This window comes from Silene latifolia, chromosome Y (assembly GCF_048544455.1).
Source record: "Silene latifolia isolate original U9 population chromosome Y, ASM4854445v1, whole genome shotgun sequence".
In the NCBI taxonomy this organism is placed as follows: Eukaryota; Viridiplantae; Streptophyta; class Magnoliopsida; order Caryophyllales; family Caryophyllaceae; genus Silene; species Silene latifolia.
Window position 1 is genome coordinate 417,594,863 of NC_133538.1, and position 6,000 is coordinate 417,600,862.

Sequence of the window (6,000 nt, forward strand, 5' to 3'; positions counted from 1 at the left end):
CTAATGAACCTAATGAATCTAGTGATTCAAACTAAAATGAACCCGGGTAGGAGTTGTTAGGAGCTAATGCAAAGACTTGGGAGACGTCCTAAAGTCGCGAACTCGCCCTACAACTTTAAACCGGTCACTATGGGGTATCATGGGAACGCTATGAGTTTACTTATGTTTATATGAATATGTTGGATGCATGTTATGTGGTTGAATGGAGGTGTGGTGATAAATATGAAGTTAATTGGTTATGATAACATGAATTGTGGTTGGGATCGCTACTAGTTTACTATTTTTTATATGTATATGATTGGATGAATATGGTGGATGAATATGTTGGATGAATACGTTAGACGAATATGATGGATGAATTGGTTGGAAAAGATGGAAGTAGTAATTGCATGAGGATATTGAATTTATGTTTGAGCATGTTCATGTGGAAGTGATTTTATAATGTTGTTATGTTAGTAACATGTGATTAGGGTATGTGATGTTATATATATTTATGATTTTGTTTTACGTAAAGTTATAGAATAAAAACATGCGGGTAGTACATGATTGGAAAGTTAAATATTGTATGAACATGATGGATGTTATTGTTCGGCTTTTGTAGATAGTAACATGTGGTTAGAGATACTGGTTTTATGAGTATTGAGTTGTTTTTGTTTACTTTGTTGTTGTTTAAGTTGTTTGGAAGAAAGAATCAAGTAGTTATGTTGTCCGATTATAAAGATGTTGTGTTTAAGTTGTTAAAAAGTTGAGATGCATAATCGATATTGATGTGATTCCATTTGGAGGTGATAGCTTGTTCTTTTATGATTCTAACAATAGGTCACACGCCCAAAGTGACCAAGAAACGAGTGAGATATGACTGTTTTATGAAAATTGAACAGTGCTGAGAACTGCGTAGGTTACTCGATCGAGTAGCCCTTACTCGATCGAGTGCACCTCTTGTTACTCGATCGAGTAACCCTTACTTGATCGAGTAGCCCTGGTAATTTATTATACGTGCTTCTGACCTTCACCTACTCGATCGAGTAGGCTGTACTCGATCTAGTTACCCCTGTTTTGGGTAATATGCTTATCTTTTGACTTCGTCGCATATCATGTTTAATTCAAAGGTGCTCTTTTGCTTCTTTATGCATTGTTTTACGTATATGTTGGTCCTGATGTGTAAGTTACCCAATCTTTTTATGTAAAAGTAGCACCTTATGATGGGTATGAGTTTGGTGGGGAGGACATGAGTTATATGTGGTTCTGATGGATAGTGGAAAAAGAAAAGGGAGATTGATGAGCTTATTGAGGCATGGGGCATCTTTTGTGAGACGTGGTGAGTGATATAATTGCAAGTTTGAGTAATATAAGGTAAGTGTATATGGGCAAGGGGTGATGTAAGTGTAAGGAACGTGAGAATGAAAAGATTGAAATGAGGGATACGAATGGTGGTAACTTGGGATGTTTAAGGATTATGAAGGAAGATAGTTATAACTGGGTTGGTTAAGGATATATGTGATGGAAGGTCGTTATAAAGTGATGGAAATGAATGGTGTATAGTGAGATCGAGTTATGCCGCGATGTGTAGGTAGTAGCCGAGTTTGGGAATTTGTATCATCAAGAGGTGAAACTAGTGTGTGATTTCCTTGGGCTATTAACGGTATGAAATGAATTTTTGTTTCTAGAGGCGAAAAAAAAAATAGTTGAAGAGTAAGCTTTGCTTGTGTGGACGGATTGGTGACAAGTGTGAGTGATATCATGATGAGAGAAGATCCATGGTAAGAAAGAGTGAGATGGTACTGATATGAAATAAAGGGATTTGAGTTTTGGAGCAATGAGAAGGTAACCGGAGCACTAAAGAGTTAGGTAGATGGAATAAGGAGTTGAATTGTTAGTTGATTTTGTTGAGTGTAAAAAAAAAGAAAAGAATGAGGAGAGTAAACTAGGAGAATGTTGACCGGAGTTATGTGATATAGAAATAAGGAATCGTCGAGAGGTATGATACTATCACGAGGATGTGAGTTAATGGTTATATAGGAGTTTTAGGACAACATGTTAGCCATGAGTTTCTAGGAATTAAGGGGAGTAAAAGTTGGTGGAGTATTTGCAAGATATGGGATTTTAGTGGTGAGTTAGGTGACGATACAATTAAGGATAGAATTGGAATGAATGCTGAGGTAATTTTTATTAATGGAATTGATGCTCGTTATTTGGAATGGTAACCGAAGATAGGAAATGAATTGTTATATTTAGAGGTGAGTGTAAGAGATTTGTTATACGAACAGTGGTGGTGTTGTGGTGTTGTCACTAGTGGTTAAGGGTGATAATTAATAGGAAAGGTAGCCATTTTAAAGAGGTTGATTTTTTAGAGGCTGGATTGGTATGTATGGTTATGAGGGGTATACAATGTGATTATAGGAGGTGGTTGCTAGTACTTGGGTATTAATGGTATGGTTAATTTGTAAGGAGGTGATAGTTATACAAATGGGAGAATGTGTTATGAAAGGCATGCGAGTTAAGCTCGGGCGAGAGATAACCTTTATCAAGTGGTAACTTACGTGATCAGGATTGACTTGCTGGATGTGATTATGGGTCTATGATGTGTATAAATGTTTGTGTGAGGTTCTGAACTCACCATGGTGGTATAATGCGATAGTCATAAAGCTGTTATCTGAATGTTCCGTAATATATATTGGGTACGGTAACCTAATGGAATGATATTCAAAAGTCATAGTTTGGGTGATCTGGCATGTCTAGTTATACTTGTATGTGTATTGATGATATATGTTTATTCCGTGTAATGGTATGGATGATATTCATAAGGTTGTTATCTGTTTACTCCGTGTAATATGTTGCGTTGTGATCTAGTAAAGCGGTTTTGAGTAAGTTTTCTTATCCAGGAAGTTATACTGAGTTTGTGTTTATGGGATTGTATAGCTTGCGATGTCTATCGATGTGGTTGTTGTGCCTCGGGTGGTGATCCGGGCACGGTACATTGTATTGTGATGCGGGTATTTTCACACTGCGGTGCGGCTTTTGGTGGCGGTGTTGCGATGCCGTCATCGGTTGTGGTCGAGTAGGCGGGATGATTACGAGATGATTTTCCGAAAGTATATACCAGTTATACATAAATTGTTGTTTTGTTTACCGCTGTTTCCTACGAGTTTCGGTTTGGACATATAGACGGTTGTTTTGTTTATTGATGTTTCTTACCAGTTTCAGCTTGAGAGTGAGAGTAGAGTATTATATGGAAGAGAGTTGCGTATGTTTCCATTGTTATCATGGTATAGTGATATTTTGTTGATGGGACACAGTTGCTAGAGGTTGTTGGAGTACTTTTGATCTTCTTTTAGAGGAGACATTGGTTAACATAGTAATGGCAAGTGAGTTGTGGAACTTGTGTTGTACTAAGCTGGAAGCTGCAGGTGGTTCATAATCTTTTATTGGGACAGTAAGTATAGGGTGTTGGAAATTAGTATCATGTTAAGTTGTGAATGAGTTTGTGGTAATAAAAGAGAGAGCTTGAGGATCTAGTGAGAGTGTGTGTAACAATTGTGGATCGCGAGTTATGATTATGGAGATAAGCGCATGTATAGAGGAGTATGTCGTTTTGCTGTAATGTTGAAGAGTTGGTGTGGTGATTTTGCTGAGGATTTTATGGTATAGATTAGATGGAGTGCAGAATGAATTGAGGTATGAGAACTGTTAGAGAAAGAGAGACCTGGATATAGGAATGGTTGTAGGTGTTGAGGTTATAGTGGGTTATTGTTGACATGCGGTGGATTATGGGAAGTATAGCAAAGGATCTACTATTAGTGGGTTACGAGGACGTAACACTTATTTTAAGAGGAGTAGGATGCGACAAAGAGAGTTTGATAGTTGTACATGTTGCGGTATAATTGGAAGTTTGAGCCTTGGTATAGAATAAAGGATGGATTTGTGTTGTGGTTGATATTATTAAAGTCCATGGTCGTACTTGTAGTAGTGCGATGTTTAGGAATGGAAGAATACTTTGATAATGTTAACAGTTGGATGATGATTTTTATGAGTTCGATAGTGTTGATAGTTGGATGAGGATGTTTATGAGTGTGAATAAACTTCCGAGGACGATGTTCATTTTAAGGGTGGTAGAATATAACATTCTGTGTGGTGGTTGATCTTGCTTGGTGGATTGTCTTGATATTGGATTCGCTAGTGGATAATGTGTTAGTGAGACGAAGCTAGCGACATTGGTGGAAGGTATTCGGTAGTGTATGGAGTTAATATCGAGAGGCTATGATGTAGTTGATACGATGTCGTGAGCCATGTTGTGGAGGTAGGCATAGTTGGTAGAGTTCGCGTTAGAAGTTCATATTTTATAGGTTGGGTTTGAACTTCGGGGACGAAGTTCGTTTTTAAGGAGGGAAGACTGTAATACTACGGTTTTATGTGCTGTTGGGTACTCTATCGAGTAGGGCTTACTTTGTCCAGTAAGTGAGTGTTGCGTGCGAAACAGTGTACTGGTGATGGGTACTCGATCGAGTACGTGGGTTACTTAATCGAGTAGGTGGCACTCGATCGAGTAAGTGACTTACTCGATCAAGTAAGTCAGTTTTTACGGGTTATTTGCCGGGTTTAATAGCAACGTGTAAAATGGTTATATAAGCTTCTCCGTCAATTTCTTTTTACTTATTACCAAGTTCTAAACATTTTTACAAGAAAACAAACATCGTTGCATTCTCTTTTCGCATTGCTATCAAATCCAAGGGGCTAGAGTCGTTGGAATTCAGAGTTCTTTATACCGTTGAGACCGTCGTATTGTGGGTAAGACTCTTTGTAACACCCCCATTTATTTAAGGGCCTGAACTAGGACTCCTCAGATAAAGAAGGGTGTTACCATCTCGGAAACCCGAGGCAGTAGATAACAAAGGAAAAATAAACAGTACTTTAAATAGAAAGTTATAAATGTTTACAAATCAAATAGAACATGTCTCAAAACTGAAAATAAGTCTGATAGCTAAACTGAAATAAAAATGGGCTAGCTCTATTTCAGGTGATCCATGCTCGCTCCCCTGCCAGCTCTGTATGTCTCAACAACCTGTCAATCTGCTCCCCAGTAAATGGATCATCACAGGCGTACACGAATACACAGGTAATACGATATAATAAAGAATGCAATGATATAATAAAGAATGCAATGATATGATCCTCCAATCTCAACTCCATCACACACATCCCCGGAACGCCCAGCCATACCGATCCCCGGCAGACTATATCAATCGACCGTCGTCGATATACCAGCTAAAGGCGAGGACACCAGGGCAAGTCTGCGAGAACCCGCCTGGCCTTAATCGCAATAATCTCATCTCCTCCCACTCCAACTCCGATGCAAATGCAATGTATGAAACGTATGAAACAATAATGCTCAACAAGATAAATAAGATAATCAGATATGTCATATAATCACCGAACATGCCAACTCTTTATAATCGTAAGAACTCAATCAGTGTATTCCCCTACCTCGATCTCTGCAAAATAGTCGGTGCTCGATAATATTCCACAACAAACTCGCCCTCTCGATATATAGCAATAAGAATTTAATCCAGCAGCTCAGAAATACTCGACTCGGAAATCACCACCTAATATTAATAGCATACGATTACTAAACCGACAAGAAACTTAACCCATTTTATCAATTAATCATGCACCTAAACAAGACTCATCATAACTCAATAGAGACCTTAACTTATAGGGCAAATTCGACTTTTCTTATTTTCCAGAACCGGACAGACTTGCTATAAAATACATAACTAATTCTAGGAAAATTAAATCGATGCGAGGCCAATTGGGTTGGAACCATAACACTCTAATATACAGTTCTTATCTCATATACTTTTCCCAAATCCAAACATATCGATGGTCTCGAGACTGATTTCCAAAGGCTGACATAATTCGTCGCATAAAATGTAAAGACTCATAAAACGAGTTTGACAAATGATTTTAAAGTAAAACCAACGCCTAACTCATCTAAACTCTTTA